General features: G+C 41.9%; 7 non-coding genes across 7 annotated transcripts; 3 read left to right on the plus strand and 4 right to left on the minus strand.

The window, feature by feature from the left end:
• Window positions 1-211: 211 nt before the first annotated feature.
• Trnaa-ugc (transfer RNA alanine (anticodon UGC)) lies at window positions 212-283 on the plus strand. The gene has a single exon. It is a non-coding gene; the product is annotated as a tRNA-Ala (tRNA).
• An 8,063-nt stretch (window positions 284-8,346) lies between these two features.
• Trnal-uag (transfer RNA leucine (anticodon UAG)) lies at window positions 8,347-8,426 on the plus strand. The gene has a single exon. It is a non-coding gene; the product is annotated as a tRNA-Leu (tRNA).
• A 521-nt stretch (window positions 8,427-8,947) lies between these two features.
• On the minus strand, window positions 8,948-9,019 carry Trnaq-cug (transfer RNA glutamine (anticodon CUG)). The gene has a single exon. It is a non-coding gene; the product is annotated as a tRNA-Gln (tRNA).
• A 436-nt stretch (window positions 9,020-9,455) lies between these two features.
• Window positions 9,456-9,527, plus strand: Trnaa-ugc (transfer RNA alanine (anticodon UGC)). The gene has a single exon. It is a non-coding gene; the product is annotated as a tRNA-Ala (tRNA).
• An 8,265-nt stretch (window positions 9,528-17,792) lies between these two features.
• Window positions 17,793-17,876, minus strand: Trnal-uaa (transfer RNA leucine (anticodon UAA)). Its single transcript has one exon. It is a non-coding gene; the product is annotated as a tRNA-Leu (tRNA).
• A 129-nt stretch (window positions 17,877-18,005) lies between these two features.
• Trnal-uaa (transfer RNA leucine (anticodon UAA)) lies at window positions 18,006-18,089 on the minus strand. The gene has a single exon. It is a non-coding gene; the product is annotated as a tRNA-Leu (tRNA).
• Window positions 18,090-19,016: 927 nt separating this feature from the next.
• Trnal-uaa (transfer RNA leucine (anticodon UAA)) lies at window positions 19,017-19,100 on the minus strand. Its single transcript has one exon. It is a non-coding gene; the product is annotated as a tRNA-Leu (tRNA).
• Window positions 19,101-19,429: the final 329 nt, after the last annotated feature.

Raw genomic sequence — 19,429 nt, forward strand, 5'->3', positions numbered from 1 at the left:
AGCAGATCATTTTTCTGAAAACTGACAAGCTATTTTCTTTAGCTTCGTTTAACGTGCGTAATTTAAACACAGATATGTATTGAAAATATCGTTGGTACAATTCTAATGAATTTAACAAATGTATAAATAAGTAAATGTTCATGATATTGTTTGTGTTCTTTCATGGTGTCAGTCAGTATAGTACGCTATAAAATCAGAGAGAACTCGTCGTGGGGATGTAGCTCAGTGGTAGAGCGTTCGCTTTGCATGTGAAAGGCCCCGGGTTCGATCCCCGGCATCTCCAAACCTTTTTTTGATTTATTTTGTTGTCCATGTCATTGTAATATCGTTATTATGTCACTAAACACATCTATGTATATATATAATTTTTTAAAAATTGGACCAAACGACTTGAGTTTTTTTTAGATGTTAGAAGAATTAGTTTACTAGGTGTACAGAATTTATTTCTAAAGGTGCTGTTGGTCGGAATCGCGAGGAAAATAGTGAACCTTACAATTGTTGACATTGTTATCTGTGCCCGTAATGAAAATTTAGAGATTCCTTTTGTATATCTTACAATTAGTATGTTATATGGACATCTACAATGTTTTAGCAACATCGGTTGACGCATAGAGAAGCTGTAGATATTTACATTGCAAAAATCTTTTTGAATGTAATCCCCTCAAAATTTCCCTTTTAATCGATGATGTACTTACAATTAGATCTACAAAAGGCACCTTTTAAATTGTAATTCCGATGAATAGCAATTTAAAAATAAAATTATTTAGAACATTACTTAGTAAACTAATCCTTCTAACATCTCAAAAAATTCAAGTCGTTTGTTCCAATTTTAAGAAAAGTTATTCGTTTTTAAAAGTTGTACAATTTAATTAAATATAATCTTATAAACTATTACTAACTAAATAATAAAAATAATACATTGGAAAAAAGATGATGGTAATAATTGCTGGCCCAGATTTCTCTTGGTTAGAAATAGATTGGCAAGTAAGGCGAGCTTGTATTCCCCTCTCACGGTCGGATGGGGGTAGCCGATTCTACGTCATCGACTCTCGAGCACCACAATTGCCCAAGTGTGTAAAATTTTGTATAAAATTCTGTTTCGTGCTTTAATTTTCACATACAGACATTTTTTATAGTTTTCTGAATCCACAGATGTGTTTTTATAGCAATGCGTATATGGAGTTTATATATAACAAAAAACGCAAAACATTATTTTACTCGAAATACCATGTGTGTGATTTAAACCACTATGATCCTGAAACCGCCAATTATTTATCCACTTCAAAAATACCCTCAGCTTTCACAGGAATTCCCTGGTCCCTTTGTGCTCGACGTTTTCATTACAGAGAGGAACCCTAGCGAGCGTGTAATTAAAATTTGGCTTTGGCGAAGCGACTTGCCAGCGAATCTCGCGAATTTTCCTGTCGGACTTCGGTAGTTTCCCGAAATCCTAAGAATGCCTCTGTCAACGCGTCAGGTTCTCCCGGTATACGGCATGGTCCAGTGCAGTAAGAACCTTCGACGCGAATAGAATCGGCATACATTGTTGGAAAATTAACTACGGAAACCTTAATAAAATCTTTGCGAATTCCAAGCGATTTTCTGGCTTCGCGAAACGTAAAACATCCGTTCGGCCGACGGACGACACTTGCAGGGTTTCTAAAAAAAGGGAAAAAGGTTCTGATTGCTGCAACCAAACGGACGCATACGCTCGAGGGGATTCGATGATCATATGTATGTATGTATGTATGTGTATGTCCCGCAGCTTCCTGTTACTTCAATCTATTTCTACGCGTTTTCTAGAAATATCAAATTTCACCGACCGTTAAGGTGAATATCTGAAGGTTGTAGACTAAAAGACGGACCACAGGAGGTTCTACTGTAGGTTAATCTTAGTCTACTGTTAACAAATATAGAGAGGAACCAACATGGTCGAGCAATTCGAAAAGCAGGTCGAAAAAATTAAATAACGGGAACAATTCCTCCAGGACGCCCGGCCTCCTTTTATTTCAGCGTACAAAACGACGACGAAGTGCCAGGAACTCGCGCGGCAACGGCATTGGAAAGCGTGGAGAGACAGAGAGATGGGGAGGGGGTGAAGCCGGGAAAGGAGGGAGAAGAGGAACAGAGAGAATGAACGCCGATCGAGCGTGCGTAACACGCCTCGAAGGGGTTGCTGGTTTGCTGGTTGCTTGCTGGTTTGCTCGCATGCCTGTCCGCTTCTCCTCCTGTTCACCCGTCTCAGAGACGGACGGATGGATCGAAAACAAAAAAAATTGCACATAACTGCAAAATCGTGTTAACTGCAGCGGAATAACACAGTTCCCGTGCCGCGTTCACGTTTATAATTCACTTAGCGCTGAAACTGCATCCGAGTGCACGGGACGCGCAGGAACCCAGGACCGCGCGCGGCGCGGCGCTCTCTCTGCTGGTTAAAAAAACCGCGTGGCGAGGCTGAAAGATCTCTCTGGACGCAAGCTATGCAGTACTCAAGCTAAATGCATTTATCGCTGATGCACCGAGGGAGAAAATCAGAGCCCTCCGGTTGCTACCGGCGAGCACCATTGTCCTCGGTCGTACATCGGCGTTGTGTTAGAGGACGCTGTGGAGGTGGCGAGCAAGGGGTTGCGTCGGAGGGTTCCGAGTGGAAGGACAGGGAGAGAAGGAGAGAGAGAGAGAGAGAGAGGAGGGGGTTGCCCGCCGTTCCTTCGGCATTACGTCATGCGTCAATTCTCCGGGGATTCCCACGGCGTCAACCCGCGCCGAGAACCTTCGACGTACTCTACACCACCCTTGCGCTCCCTTGCACCAGGTAAAACCTCGCCATTTTGTTTGCATGCGGTCATCTTCACCGTCGCGACCTCACCACTGCCATCTCGCAGGGGAAACTTACGTTCGGTCGAATCTCCACAATTCCAGAACTTCTCCAGTATTATTATATTATTTATTGCTCTTCGATCAACTATTGCTGACTAACATCTACATCCCTCTACACTTCGTTAGCGCTGCAATGAAAACATTTACATACGTGTACATTTACAAAACTTAGGAATGCGCAGAAAAATACAAAGCCGCACTCGACGAGAGAAGGATGCAACATTTGAACGGTAAGATACACACCTCGTCAAAAGTGCGTACTGTCCATTATTTCTTACAGCAGTAAACATACAAAACAACTGTTTATATGTTTATGTGAATACACTTGTGTCACTTTACTTTTTAACTGTTTAACGTTTGAGCTGTCGCCACGTGCATCGTTTGACAGGTGACGATCAGTTCTCTATCGTTGTGAAGTTCCGCCTATTTACCAATGCGCAGCGGGGTCATTTCCCCTTGCGGGGGACATTCAGCCACACAGCTAGATTTGACAAACTTGTACATACATATAATGTATGTATCATTTATATTAGATCAAAGCAAACAAGAAATAAAAGTAAATAAATGTGCTGGGAATTATGAAAGGGAGATAAGTCCTGTTTTCCTGATTTGATAAAAAGATATTTGACCATTATAATATAATTCTCTTCATTTAACTATACGTACAATTATTGTATAAGCAATTAATGTGACACATGATAAGCAAGAAGATCAAATTGTTTGGAATTTTGAGTTCCTAAAGACTCAATTTTCTTTCTCTGAATCAAATTTTTCGTTTTCAAGAGTTCCACTGCGAATGTTGAATGGTTAACATATATTTTGGTTAAACAATACAACAATATAAAGATATGATAATAATACTGTAACCAGACGCATTTTCGTGTATCATACGTAACATAACCTGTAGGTTCGGTTGACAGCACATGTCATGGTCATTGAAATCGGAGAGGAGGTGGCACATCGACAAGTTTACCACACTGCTTAATAAATCGAGCTCTAGAGCTTGACTTATATCAATCTCATATCATAGCGTTTAATCTCTTTGTTCCTGTTGAGTTATATGATCGACTTTATCACTGTCATCGGGCTCGTTACACGTGTAAAAGCGTGGAAGAAACTAATAGCATTCGTTTAAATTAATTTCGCTCGCCCGACCGTAGGAATTCGTTTGGCGGAAGTCATCGACCGGCAATCGACGCGGTGTGTTTCGAGCGTTTGGTCGTGCGGATTAAAAACAGAGCAGAAAGAGGTAAATGGAAGCGGTGTCTCGCTTAGGGGTAATCGTCGTCGCGTGCTCCACGCCTAAAAATGGGGCTGCCGGGGCTGATTAATCATCGGCAATCTCGCGAGAGCGCCAGAGCCGAAAGAACGTGGCCATTAAAAGCAAACGACGAAAACTTTGTCAGTGCTCGCGTCCGATGGATGTGGCGTAATCGGGCGCGTGTTATTTTTTCCCACCACCCATGGATACGTACGAAGGAGAAATACAGACAGGCCGAGTAATTTAATTGAAATTCCCCGCTCCCTCCTATGCCCTTGAAATTGTGGAAAAATCGAGTCATACGATCGTCGGGGCTGCGTGAAAATAGAATTACACCGGGAAACGAGGTTTGCCCGATGATGCAGGTGAGTGCGAGTTTCGCGAGGGATTGGCAAGAGATAAGAGCGAAGCGGAGAGGGGACGGATTCATGGTGGATGCGCGAGCTTGGTCGAGAGGGTTTGCGGGACAAAATTTTTTGGTTTGAAATTTCCGTACAAATTGGCCTGGCTAAATTACTCTCAATTACCGCATCGTACTCTCCCTAGCTCTGCCTCGGTACTATACGCTGCTTTCGATGTCTGGTCTCGAGCAGCCAGCAACTCGACTGCAAAATATCCTATCTATAGTGGGCGCGCGGGATTTCGGCGTATGCGGAGAGTACAAATTGCTCGACACAAATCGATCGATAATCCCACCGGTAATCGAGAACTTTTTCAGACTCGTGATTCGTCGTTCGGGCTGCATACACCCCGAAAATTTTAGCGACCGGATCGCTCACAAAATATCAATGCTACACATGAACGCTAGTTTACTACTACTTATAACTAGATATTGCGGACTTTTATATATAACACCCCATCTCCGTACATGGTTTTATATAACTTTGAATAAATAAACAATTTCTTTCATGTTCACAACGCAATTCTAACTTTTAAAATCTAACTTTTCATAATTTTGCACTATTAGCTGTACGGGAATGTTTTTATTACAATTGTGGGAGAACCCTAAATATAAAATTGTCACTTCTCGGGAATTCACCTGTTTAAGAGATACAGAATACCGATACTTGCTACCCTTTCAATTATTTAAATATCAAAATCCTTGCGAGCGCAATTATATAATACATATTGTAAGAAAAATTACACAAAATCTAAACAAATTTAGCCTTGTTATTTCCATGAGAGAATACAAACTTGTTACTTTCAATGGCCGGCAGTTCCACAGCGTTAATAAAATATCATCAGCAGTTATCGATATAAAATTCGCGTCGGTCGCATCGCGTCCCGGGATAATTCGTTCGGGAAACGCGTCGTTCAAAATTCCTCTGTGGAACCTATCTTTTCAGTTAATTATACAGGACACCGCGAGAGTAGATCGAACTTCGTCCTCATTTCGATATGCACGTTTTAATTAGTATGCCCGGGGAAAGAACGGGCTATTCTCGCCAGAGAGATAAACAGAAACTGTGTAATTCGATTCGGAAGGCGCAAATATTTGAGCGTGTGTAACGTTGTGTTTCTACAGGTTACCCGAGGCGGAGCGGAGTGCGGCATGGGCCGCACCGGAACCGATGCAACGAAGTGCATATAGACACTTCATCAACGCACATCCGGGATCGCCCGAGGTCAGTTACGTGAAAATATTGCCGTTGTAACATCGCGTTTCGGGAAACGCGGTCCGTTACCTGGATTCGGAAGCGGCGGCGTGGTGTGCCGCCACGGCCTGCTTGTTTCACCTGTCCAAACTCGCTGTTCCGAGTTTACCGGCGGCGCAAATCGGCATCGGAACGGAGGTCATTTGCGAGAAAATATTGACTGATCGCGCGTAATGGCACATCCGAGCGTCGACAATAAAATCGTTGGGCCTACCGGCGCGGCGTACCGTTTCCGCCTATCGCTATGCGAGGCACGCGCGACCACACAGATAACCCAAACCCACGGTCGTCATCCAAGTTGGTTACGTTGTTGCCCACAAGTCGCGGATATAGCCGCCCGCTAAGCGTAGACACGCCCGTACCAATGTTAAAGCGCGTCGCATTTCCCAGGTCCTCATCAATTGTCATTAAACGACATGATTATTGCGCATGCTGACGATTATTGCGGCGATAGACCGTTACCGGAATACCCGGCGAAGCCTGTGGCCTCATAATGATCGATGTTCGATAGGACTCATCGTGCGTTTCGTTAATGGCGGGCACATTGTGTCGGTTTGCTACGCACGGTGTCCTGAAAACACTGAATACCCCTGCGGGCATTTCGACAATCAAACACTCCGAGAAACGCGTTTTATACGGTCGAGTCCTCTCTGATTAGCTCCGGATCGAACCGTCAGCGCCAATCAACCTTTTGTCATTAATCCGCCAAGTTACAGTGAAAACGTTGGGTCGCTCGGCGATCATTTCAATTTTTCTGCTGCTTCCAAGAGCTATTAAGCCGTTCGAATTGGGGCGGGTACGCGATCGTTTAACGCGTGACCGTGAAGCAATCGTATCATCCGGTTAATTGCGTATTCTAGATGACTCCGCGTTGCCCTGGCACACGAACTGGAAGTCACAAAACGAACACCTGACCACAAGTCGGGCTGGGCTCGCGGTGGCGTATCATCCTGTGCTTCCCTTCGCCAGCAGGCGGATGATTCGCTGAAAATAATAGATTTATCATCCTCAATTGGCTTCCAGCAGTTTATTTCATGGGAATCCATGGGCGCACGCCTCCCTCCGCGCACACACATGCATACGTGTACGCTGTGGGCTGATATACACGCGAGGATTTTCTCTGTAATATGCGACATGCGGGACGTAATTCAGTCGGTGCAAGTCATCGAGATCATCTATACGCAGAGCCATGGCCGTCGCTAACGATCCATCATTTACGGGCGACAGCCACGAGTATTAGGCTAAAGTGGCGGCGTGATTCTGCTAAACGCAATGCTAAACAGGTAGCATACTCGAGTTCTGATGGTTCGCCAAGTAAAAGCGATATCGTTCGGGGGATGATGACGACGACGACGACGACGCGACGTGGCCCAGGCGATCGCACGAATGTCGACGCGACGCGCTACTCGAAGCCACGAAATGTGATGGACGATGGCGATAAAACACGGCGCAATCAGACTGGTCGATGAACGCGATAACAAAAATCGAGGAACATGAGGGAAAGAAGGAAGTAACAGCGGGAAATATTGAATGCAAGCAGAGACGAGGTTATAAAACACAGGCGCAAGGAATACGAAACAGTCAGATTTATCATCTATTTTCTACCGTCGCGTCGCCGAGCCGCACCGTATCGCTCCGGCCCGTAACGAGGGGATCTTCACTCGCAAGACCGATTTCGGCTTATCTCGCTGGCTTATCAGCTACGCGAATATTCACGCGAATTTATCGATCTGTCTGCAGCTACTTCGGCGCGGTCGGCTGTCCGTCTCTCCTCTCTTTCCCTCTTTTGGAACGTCAGTTTTACGCTTGTCCCTTGGGTGACGTGATAAGGGAAGAAGAAAAGAAGACTGGAAACAAGAAGACACTGCCGGAGAGTCGAGTTATGAGCATGAATTTTTATATTGAGATGCTATCGCGCGACACGTCACTACCGGCGCGGCGCGGCAGGGGAAAGTAAAGAAGGGAAGAGATCCAAGATCATAATAATGTACGCATTGTCGCTGCGTGTACCGTAGTCGCTGGTAAATCCCCCCTCCCCAACCTCTATAATTCAAATCTATAATAGGTATTATATGAAAAGTGCATCTGAAACGCAGTAGAACGAGCAACAAACTCGATCGTAAACATTTTTCTGTCCTCCCGAGTCAAATTTCTGCGCATTTAATGGCAACAATCATTCTGTCGTGTTCAATGAAAAGCGATTCTTCGTTCGTTGTGTAACTCGTGCGCGAGTAGATGCGTAAAATACTTATTTTTTGTATTTAAGGATGAAAGAATAATACATCAAATTCAATAATTGATGTTTGTTATTATATAAATTGATGTTTAATAAATAAGTTAACGACAAGCTCCGAAATTGATAAATTCATATGAGTATTTGTTATAGAAGTCAGTGAAAAGTAAGAAAAATGGCAAAAAATTCGTGTAGTAATATGGACGATTCGAATAAAATACCGTGCGAGATATACGCATGATCAATGAATGAAATAACGATCCACGATATGTGTGGTAACAGCACAGTTATATACTGTATTAGAGAAACAGATAGCCGAAGGCAGCGTGGCCGAGCGGTCTAAGGCGCTGGTTTTAGGCACCAGTCCGTAAGGGCGTGGGTTCGAATCCCACCGCTGTCAAATTTTTTTTTTCTATTTTTCTTTGGCAATTTGTTTTCTACAATGCTTTTAACAGTTAAAACATAAGTATTGTCAATTAAAAAATGGTTCACACCTTTGAAATATCGATATTCTGATACTTTTTTGTTTACGAGTAAACATCGATATTCTCCACAAGATGATGCCCATTATACATATAGAAAGAAATGATAATCATTTAATAATGTTGTTTAACTTTTGTAAAGTCGAATAAAGACGTGTTAAATGACTGCAATGCTTGTAATGCAATTTAATATAAGCAGAATATTCAATGTTTGCAATATATGTGTAGAATCAAAAGTGCATAAGTGTCACTAACATTTAAGGGGTATAGCATTGTATTAAATATAAAATGTATCTTGTGCCATTTATTTTACTGTTTCTGCAAAAGTATTCGACATTATGTACTATCTGTTTAATGAAGTGGATGTACAAAAATAGCGAAGTGGCGGTTTGCATTCGAAGGTCCGACTAAAATGTTGTTTAACAAAGTTCAAAAATACAGGTCCCACCGAGATTTGAACTCGGATCGCTGGATTCAGAGTCCAGAGTGCTAACCATTACACCATAGGACCTACAAGGATATTTGATAAAAATAATTGTAAACTAGTGTCGTCATAAATAAATTATGTCCCAACAGAAACCAAGAAATAAGAAGTTGCCGTAGCAAATTAGATCAAAGCCAAACATACGAAAGAATATTAGGCAAACAGTATGCATATAATTGGTCAGAGTACCTCGACATCGATCAAATAAAATGATATTCATTATAATATATGTTTAATTAACCAAATAAGGATTGTAATCGATCGAGATTTAGTGCCTTGATGTAGAGTCTACACAGGCACGCATACATTTTTCTAAATAGGATTTTAAATTACTTCCATACTGAATCTCAACTATGTTAAGTTAAATGTTTCTCATTTTGATCAATATAAACAAGAAATGTTAAAAAAATCGATAACTATGGGACGAGGAGCGATGTCAATCTATAATCGTCCATCAAAAAACGGGGATGTAGCTCAGTGGTAGAGCGTTCGCTTTGCATGTGAAAGGCCCCGGGTTCGATCCCCGGCATCTCCAAATTTTTTTTATTTTCTTTTTGTTTTCCATGTTACTGTAATATCGTTCTCATTCAACGCAAAGGGTTGCTGGCATTCTCCGTAAATGAACAGCACATCGGTCTGTCCTTCGAAAGAATATATTGTTTACAATCGCTTGATTCGATGATATTAATCTTACCATTCTTATTACTGCTTCAATTAACTAACTCATAATTTCAAACGATTATTTATCCTATTTCAAATAATAATTTAATTATCCTGCATAGGGGTACCATTATACGCAATTCAGGTGATATGCGGAGCTATGTTTTCTATGTAAAAGCGCGAGTACATACTGTGCATTGTGATCGATGACCGCAATATCGACACATCGCCGTATCCCGAAACAGCGGTTTATAAAATACTTAAGGAGGAGAAAAGAAGGGAGGACTACGATAAAAGTCGATGATGCACAACTTTTTTGAACGATAGCCATGACCGTATATGGAAAACGAAACACATAGCGGAGATGATAGGATGCAAACGAAGCCAAGCAGAGAGATTGAATGGTAATAGTCCCCGATTCGTCATATGCAAAAGTTCCGTATATCGGAGTGAAAAGCGGCCCCGAGGTTGTCGTCGTCGGCTGGGAGAAAGATGGTATCATTTGAATTGCCGTGCTCATCGCGCGGCCAGAAAGACACACACCTCGGTTTCTATTCGCAACGAAAACGCGGAGAGAATAATCGCGCGAAATATCCTGTGACAGGCTCCTTTTTTTTTCTCTCTCCCAGCGCTCGTTCTTTCTCCCTGCAGGGTATGCGCGCTCCGTCGCGGTCGAAGAGAGAGAGAATTAATCATCGACGATGGAAACGACGCAGTAGGCCGGGGCATAGCTCAGGCCTAACGTAATAGAACGCCGATGAGTTGTACGCTGCTGCGCTGCAAAAAAAAACGCGCCGTTGTGGATAAAGACCTTGATTGATCGGAGGTAAACGTGACCGTTTAATGTTGCAGTCGCCACGGAACGAGGGAAAGACAGTCGATCGTGAAAAAAGATACGGTTCACCGTCGCGCGTTCTTTACCATTGTTCCCGCGATAAGAAAACTCTTATTATTTCCTATGCAAAGTCAGCCATCGCGCCCGATCGCGTTACGTAAACGCTGTTTGGCATTCGCACACGATGAATCTTGGAAAACGAAAAAATGCGGCGATCTTCATCGTTCGTACAATACAATAACGTATGCTCGGACTACTACATACATACAATCGCACCCCGACAAGAATAGTGACATATCAATACGATTAGGCTCTATAAAATGATATTATGGATGCCTCCGTCAACTCTAAAGCGACACTGTTCTTGCCACTACAAATATGAACCAGCTCAAAAAGAAAACTGACGTAACTGCCCTATAGCGGTTCACGAGCCCAAGACCAACCTGACTATAGTTTTAAGTTAAAACTTTTAACCACTATTCACACAGTTTCAAATTACACATTAACCACTGCGTGTCACTCGTGCTAATTCTGTATCATAGAATCTTCATGACCAGAATGGAAAAGAAGAGTGCATTAATATTGAGAATTGATAGCTCAATGATTAAAGAAAAAGAAATGCTAGAGAATTCTTTTAAAAACTGTTTTATTAAACAGCGCGTAAGGACGATCTTAACAGTTCGACTTGCGGACTCGAAGTGAGGAAAAGAATGTAGCAGGGGCGAAAGAGAAAATCTTTCGCCCACTTGAAATAAAGAAAAATCCAAGGCTGCATCGGTTATTGCCCTGGCCCTCGGGTACGACAAATGCCAGGCCTATGGGTCCGATGACATCTGGTCTGTTATTCTAAGGATAGAGAAACTGCAGTGTTTCTCATGGACAACGAAATTCATTTTTGCTCTTTTGGCAGTTACATTATTAATGCTAATAATCCGACAATTAACAATAGGGTGCATTAACAATAGAGTGTATATCGTGAAATCTGTAGAATACACCGATTTCGAAATTTTAGTGACTCCCATTCGTAAAGGGTTTGCTTATACATTTTCGAAACCGGCTTGCACGCAATGCATACATTTCAGTTAAATATATTTGCTATAGAACATTACTGCATCCGGGTAGTACTCGAAACCCGTGAAATTAATTCGGATTCGAGAGTAGATATTGAATTTAATCCCATTTCTAGCGATATTTTAGCGGAATGTTCAGCTTTGAAGAGGAATTTCGAGAAAATTAGAGGTCAAAGGCATTGAGTTCGGTTTGCGAATTGGGGATACACTTTGAAATCTAATAGAGCCGGCTAAAGCAGTTGGGTTGCTCTCACTCCAAAGGAAAAACACCATAGACGTCTCGGATCCCCTGTCAGTGAACCGTTATAATATTCTGTCCGGCAATCCCATATCTATGTTATTCTGTCCCCGAAAGCAGCGTAACTACGTGAAAACAACATAAAAAAAGAATCTCGTCGCATAGATATCGAGTTTTGACCCGGATAGGGTCAGCAGTGGAGCGTATGACCATTTTGTCACCCTCGCGAAAATTTTATTTACGAATATCCTTTGGCGGGCGCAGAGTGTCCAAGCGTCGCGTCGCCTTGCGTCGTGTCGGGGTGACGCTGGCTGGATTTCTTTTCGCGTTGGAACATCGACACTTCCGGCTGAATTTAAATGTCCAATTGAACCCGGTCGGTTCCGTTCTCCCTCGACAGCGGACAAGCTACTCGATGCGCGGAGGTGTCTGCCACGGGGGAGTAGACAATAGAGAAATGCCTCGTCGTCGTTCCATAAATTCGTTTCTCCGGGGCTGGGAGGTATTCCCGTCACGTCAGGCTTCACTTCGCGTGATAAGTCTTCTCGAAGAAATTACGCGTTAATTCGATGCTCGCACCCGCCCCGGGAACGCGCACAGCACTGTTCGTTGAGGCGGAGGGTACCAGGGAACAACCAGGAACGAGCTGAATGCCGAGGACGAGAGAGGAAAAGGATTTAAAACAAAAAGTCAGTCTGGTGTCCAATGGCACGAAGCGCAACGGGAAGTGACGAGCAAGGTGGTTAGAGGTGACTGCAGCAGAAATCCATCAGATGGAAGAGATCACGCCTGTCTCCATGCCCGGGACAATAACGCGGCCCGCAGACGGTTTTTGTACTCGCGCCTCTTTTTCTTGTTTTTCTCTGTTTTCTCTTTTCTATTTTTCCTATCGCTCTCTCTCTCTCTCTCTCTCTCTCTCTCTCTCTCTCTCTCTCTTCTCTTCTCTTCCTCTTTTCCTCGATTCTGCGAGCACTGTTGTCGAGAGGAACGGGGGGAGGGGGAGGGGGAGGAGGAGGAGGAGGCGGAAGGGGAGCTTTAAATATTTAGGCGGCTAATTTTCACGGTGGATTTTTAAGCCGACGAAGGAAAGTGAGAATTGAAAAGAAACGCGGTGACGCGGAGGAGGGAGTAGAAGACTGGGTGAAATGTCCTCCAGACTGAAATAATAATGAGAGGCGCCAGCGCCTTTAATCACGATATTAAACATTTACGATTGCCATGCCGTCCTCTTTTTAAGACTATTCTTTCTTCTTTTTTAACACGGCCCCGATCCGATCTTCCCTTCTACACAAAGCGACTCTCCCCTTGGAACATCCACCCCCGCGCACTGCCCCGCACACCCGCGTGCCACCTCTTGTTGATGTTTATGTACCTTCTGATAACCTAGCGCAGAGATCAAGTTCGTTCACGGCAGCTTCCTTCCAAGGAAAACACTCGGTGAACGATGCGACCGCACCTTCGCGAGGTTATTGCTGGAGGACCAGCAGCAACGGTCGACGTTTTATCTCGCAGGGGTAGTCGCGGGACGAATTCCGCTCAAAGGAATTCTGGACACCGGCGAAAAGGTCCATTTTTCTTGGACGCGCGCGCCAGAGAGAGATTATGTCCCTAGCTATATTGATGACAACGGCAAAGCCACCGAATCGACTGGCCAGGCTCAATCTAGTCCTCAGTTTGTTTTGCTTTCGCGCAATTTGTCATCCATTGTCTGACCGCGCGCAGGCCAGAGCCGCCGCGAATCGTTATTTATGGTTTTCGGTTGATTAATTTTTGCCTCAGCTTCGTTGTATTTCGGAATTGTCGGCGTCAACCGCAGTCTTTGTAACTGACACTCGATTTGCTATTTACAAGCTTACCATTGTGGTTCGCGAGCGAAAGAAATTTGCAATATAATTTTTCTCTTTTAAAATACAGTGGACTCCAATTTCATTTCAGAGAACAGAAATAGGTAATCGTATTCGGACAGTGTTGTTCCGCAGGGCGGCAGTTGAGATCGTATTTTAGGGTTCGATTGTGTAGTGACGATAACGCGAGGCGATAGCCTGGGAAGACAGAGATGAATTTAATATTCCGAATCCCGGTAACGCGATTTCACGGGACGTCAGGCTTGAAATGCGTAAGTATTATAAATACGATTTCCCTTTCGGAATCGGTGGAACCTTCGGTAAGGGCGACGGATTGCGTTGCGGGGAAGTTTCACCAGACTTGTTTTTCAATTTCTTTCTTACTTTTACGCCTCGGTGGTTCTAGTTGAATTACCTTGACACGGATACGGAGGCGGTCGAGGAAAAAATAGAAAACAACTCGTGTGAATTTGTGACGTTCTGCCTGGTACCTTTGTTGAGATGCGTTTTCAAGTACACGACGACGGTTAAGCACATTTATCAGAACATTGGAAACAAAGACTTGAACAAGTCAGAAGTGCAAGAAAGATGATGCTACTAGGTACTTGGACGACTCTCGGACACCTACCCTGCTGCCCCCCATTCTTCTCCTTTCTCCCTCTTCTTCTTTCATAGCGGACCTTTTATACGTCGACCACAGTATCGACACGAATGGCACCCCTCAGCTGCAGGGGGACCTGCCCTGCTCTATTGTACAACGTTCGCGCGCAAGGGTTGCTTGAAATACGCGCGTCTGATATTTTTTTCAACGTGACTACCTCTCGGTCGTGTGTATGTCCCTCTCTGTCTCTACTCCGTGCATCTATGCACGTAACGAGGAAAGCCGAAATATTGGTGGCGGTAACGTGAGAATGACAACAGATGCGACGGAATGAAATTACAAGTGTCCCGGGTTATTGTGCCGCAGGAGTTGCGCTTTTTTAGCGAAATTGTTGTGACAAGCATTTCAACGGGCGGCTCTCCTAAATAGGGAAGGAGGCCCCCGTGACACGTTTACGGTGTCAAGTCCTGGTCTTCTGGGAAAAGGGCTGCTGGTGGCCTCGTCCTTTCGCCTCTGCCGGGTCGGTAATCCGATTTAATCGGCTCCTTTTCCTTCCCGGTACGACAATTCGAACGAAACTGTTGGTCAAACTCGGAAATGTCGATAAACGAGTTGCCAGGCTTTTATACCCGTAGGGGATTCGGCACGATCGTAAGGTCTCCGCCGCGTTTGCTGTAGAGAACGCGCATGGTACTCGTATAACCACGGAAGTATTAGTAATTACGATGTTTGCGATGACTCGATCGCACGAGGTTATGTAAATACGCCGAGGCGAACGCGCTCTCGCTACTCACTAACGGGATCAACGGGCTAAAATTGCTGGCGCATAGTTTGCTGGCTTATCTCGGCCTCCCTAATTGTCTATGACTATTCATCAAGTCATTTATACTCGGCTCTATTATCGCTGCCATCAGTTACCAGGCCCCAAGTCACTTCGAATCCAGCTACGACGAAAGCCAGAACCATTTATCTCCTCGTTGAGATGCTCCGTAATTGCGAATTCAGCCTTCACTCTTTTAATTAATGACTTGTTAACAAAAACATTTTTCATGTAATTACACGGGACTCACTGTTCCCGTCCAGGGACATTTGAAGATCCCAGAATATCAGTGGATAATTGTATTATTTTTGATGTACAGAGAGAAAGTTCGAAAAATTCGAGATTGTGCTATAAATTGGGACAGTTTCATTAACACGTCATTTTCTTAATGATGTAAAGGCCTTGGGTCAGTAACCTCATCTGGGACGAATTTTTTAAAGTGAGGAAAGGATTATTTAATTTTTTATTTGATTATTTTTTAATAATCTTATGTCGACAGCAATTCGATACGTAAGACAAATTTGGAATATTAATAAATATAGAAAAAAATTTTAAGAACTCCATAACTCGACAACTAACAATAAGATATAATAGAAAGTATAATATAAGATATAATAGAAAAAAGACATATTTTTTAACTTTATACATATATTGTGATGTTATGATAAGAGATATTGAATTGTTCTATATAGCATAAGATTCTGTAGATTTTCCCGAATATAGTGATATCCAATATTAATACATTAAAGGCGCAGAGACACACACCACTTTTACACCAATTTTTGAGGATATATTTGAATTTATCTAAAAAAATAAGAGTCCAGCGGAAAATCGAAATATACCGCGCAATAGAGCACACTTTTATCTTGAGAAACCACCCTTTGAAGTTTGCAACGTCGACGTTTTTTTTCGAACCAAAAAGCAAAATATCTTCGCCCGACACGAGTTGCCGTCAGTGCAGTGACGCTCATCACTAGAACGGTCGTATCCCGTCGAACGTCGCTACGTACCATGAGTAAAAAAAGCCTAATGGCTGGTCTCTGACAACATAACAATTCCTTGGCAACCGGGATCGCTACGGTAATTTCGTTGTCAAAAATTGGGCGTGCTCGGTGCGGAGGTCGGGAAAAATTGACGGTAAAATTCATTGTTGAACAGTGAAATTTACCTATACACATACATTTCTTTTTGTTCCTCGTTCAGTTCAATGGAACCTTTTCGTATCTATGCAAGAATAACAACGTAAACGAAGTTTAGCGTCGAAACTTCCGCTAAAATGACGGGCCTAAAACTTCTGCCCTCAAACGCTTCGAAATTTCATCAAGTCGTCGTTTGATAGAGTTTTGACTTAATAGAGTTAGTGCGACGAAAAACAGTTCGGAGTGGAAAAACAATTCCATTAACCTGTGCAGATTGAGTTAGGCTTGAGCCATCACCCTGGTCGGACGTATTCACAATTTCGTGCTCGCGTGTATGGCGACGGCAAGCGGCTTGTGCGCGCGGTGTTCTTGGCACTTGCAACTGTTTTGGGTAGCCAAGTGCACTATCGGAATCTTTATCATCTATTGTAAGTGTTTCTTCTCACTGTGCTTGTACTTCTGTCTCTGCCGTCTGAAGGCACTTGTATCAATAGTGCCCAAAGTTCAAGTACATCAAGTTCAATAAATCCAACGATGGCCAACGCAACGGTCAAATCCACTGTACGCGTACCCTTACGCCCAAATTACATACTTCATACACAAGTGGCCGCATCGTATCCCGTCGAACGACCGTCCTAGTGGTGAAGTGCCATTGGCGGCAACTCATGTCGGGCGAAGATATTTTTCTTTGTGGTTCGAAAAAAACGTCGACGTTGCAAACTTGAAAGGTTCGTTTCTCAAGATAAAAGTCTGCTCTATTGCATGGTATAGTTCGATTTTCCGCTGGACCCTTATTTTTTGAGATAAATTCAAAAATATCCTCAAAAATTGGTGTAAAAGTGGTGTCTCTCCCTCTTTAATTATTATTTCAATATTTAATTAATAAAATGATTGTTTAAACATATTTAAACAATCATAATGTATTAATATTGGATATCACTGTATTTGGGAAAGTCTTCAGAATCTTATGCTGTAAAGAACAATTCAATATCTTTTATCATAACATCACAATATTTGTTTAAAGTTGAAAAATATGCCTTTTTTTCAAACTCCAATTTCTCAAAAACTGTGCGTCCACGAGAAAAATTAAGGACAGATTCAGAATCAGCGCGAAAAACTCTATAAGAATAGCATAGTCAGAATCGAAACGTTTTTTGGCTGTTGGACAGCGTAATCAGAAACACTTTGAAACATCAAAGGAAACTATGCAAATTTTCAAAGCCGTGATTGTCAAGTTAATAGAATAAAATATTATCAGTGCTGCCATACGACAAGTTTTATGATTTTATTTATTAATAAGAGATTCTGTAGTGAACAGTCTGCCAACAGATATTAATTTTTCTTTCAATTGAAATAATTTTAATTTAAAAGTCACCTATACATATATATATATATACGTTAAAGAGGTTAATGAAATTAATTGAAGCTCAAAGAGATCCTATTAAAACTACGAATATTTTTGAACTTGTAGTTGTATCTTTTCCAACTTTTCACATTGCTCTTGTGCGTCGATATATGCATATTCATACATTATTAATTAATTTGGTTACGTGTAAATTCATCAATAAAATTATTTTAAAAGTAAAAAGATTTTGCTAAGTGTGGGGTTCGAACCCACGCTCCCAGACGGGAACCAGAACTTAAATCTGGCGCCTTAGACCGCTCGGCCAACCTAGCTTGCTTGTATGGGGTCGTATAAATTCAGAATATATGGTGTAATGTGTATTTTATTGCAAATAGATATAGATAGATGTCACCAACGCTTGGAACAAAATATATAAGAAAAAAAAAGAAAAACAAAGACTTTGCTAAGTGTGGGGTTCGAACCCACGCTCCCAGACGGGAACCAGAGCTTAAATCTGGCGCCTTAGACCGCTCGGCCAACCTAGCTTTGGTGAACGCAACTGTTTAATTTTAGTATATATGCTGTGCTATATACTTTCTCGTAAGTAAATACGCATACACAAATGGTACTACTATTCTAGACCACTGTTGTTCAGTTATAAGATAAGGTTAGATAAGATAATTTAAAAGGTTGGGGGATATATTTGTATATATATTATATTATATAATATTGTATATATATATATATTGTATATTATATTATATATTTATATTATATATTATATTATATATTTATATTATATTATATAATTATATTAGATATATCATATTTATGCAATTAATGATGTTAAACGGGTTAAAGTTAATATAATATATGTATATGACCATGGATGGTCTACAGTCGATATTTTTAATAGAAACAAATTGTTCAGCTGTTGCCCGTACGGGCAGCGCATTTTACTTCTTCAAATATAAAGAAACCGGCGGGTAACAAAGCACGCATTTTCGTGCAACGTTCATTCACCACACGCATTATTATTAGCTGCAGACAATTAGACAGCAGATTATAATGAGAAATTTTGAAAGTTGATATTTGAACATAAATTGCCACCAAAAGTTGTCGGAAGTGGCCAAAATTTTTTAAACAGAGTTTAACATTCCACCTTGCCAAGACGATCAGTGCTAAAATCTATTTTAAAGCATTTGGTGTATGCTCCCATAAATAAAAAATGCGCAGAACGCACCGGTTTTTGATTAGCCCGCAGTCCTTAATATTTAACAACTTTTTTGATCATTTACTTTCCCACATAAGCGTTCTACCTGGGACATATTACTTTCCACTAATTTTCATACAAGCTTGTTGGATGGTTACGGTTTTATGGATTTTTTGGCCAAAATGCACAACAAGGTTTGTTAGACAACACTGATCTAGACAAACATGAATCAAATAAAATAAAAAATGTAAAAAGATTTTGCTAAGTGTGGGGTTCGAACCCACGCTCCCAGACGGGAACCAGAGCTTAAATCTGGCGCCTTAGACCGCTCGGCCAACCTAGCTCGAGTTTGGGCACCCTTTAATATTGTAACTATCATTAAGAAATTCAGATTTCTATGTTTTCTCGGGAAAGGCTGGCATTTTTTAAACATAAATACATTAATACATCGATATAACACTACATTCTTAATTCTTCTATGCATATTATGAAAGAAATTAAAAACTGAGTAAAAAATATTTTTATAAGGCGTTAATTCTTGCATTACTATTTATTTAGTGGTTATGGTGATTAGAAATTCTGCATCGAAATACATCAGAATTTCCTAGAAAAAAGAAAGTTTATATATGTGCCTATATGTATGTTATGTATGCCTATGTTCTCCCCAAATGC

The sequence above is a fragment of the Lasioglossum baleicum genome, chromosome 3, assembly GCF_051020765.1.
Source record: "Lasioglossum baleicum chromosome 3, iyLasBale1, whole genome shotgun sequence".
NCBI lineage: Eukaryota > Metazoa > Arthropoda > Insecta > Hymenoptera > Halictidae > Lasioglossum > Lasioglossum baleicum.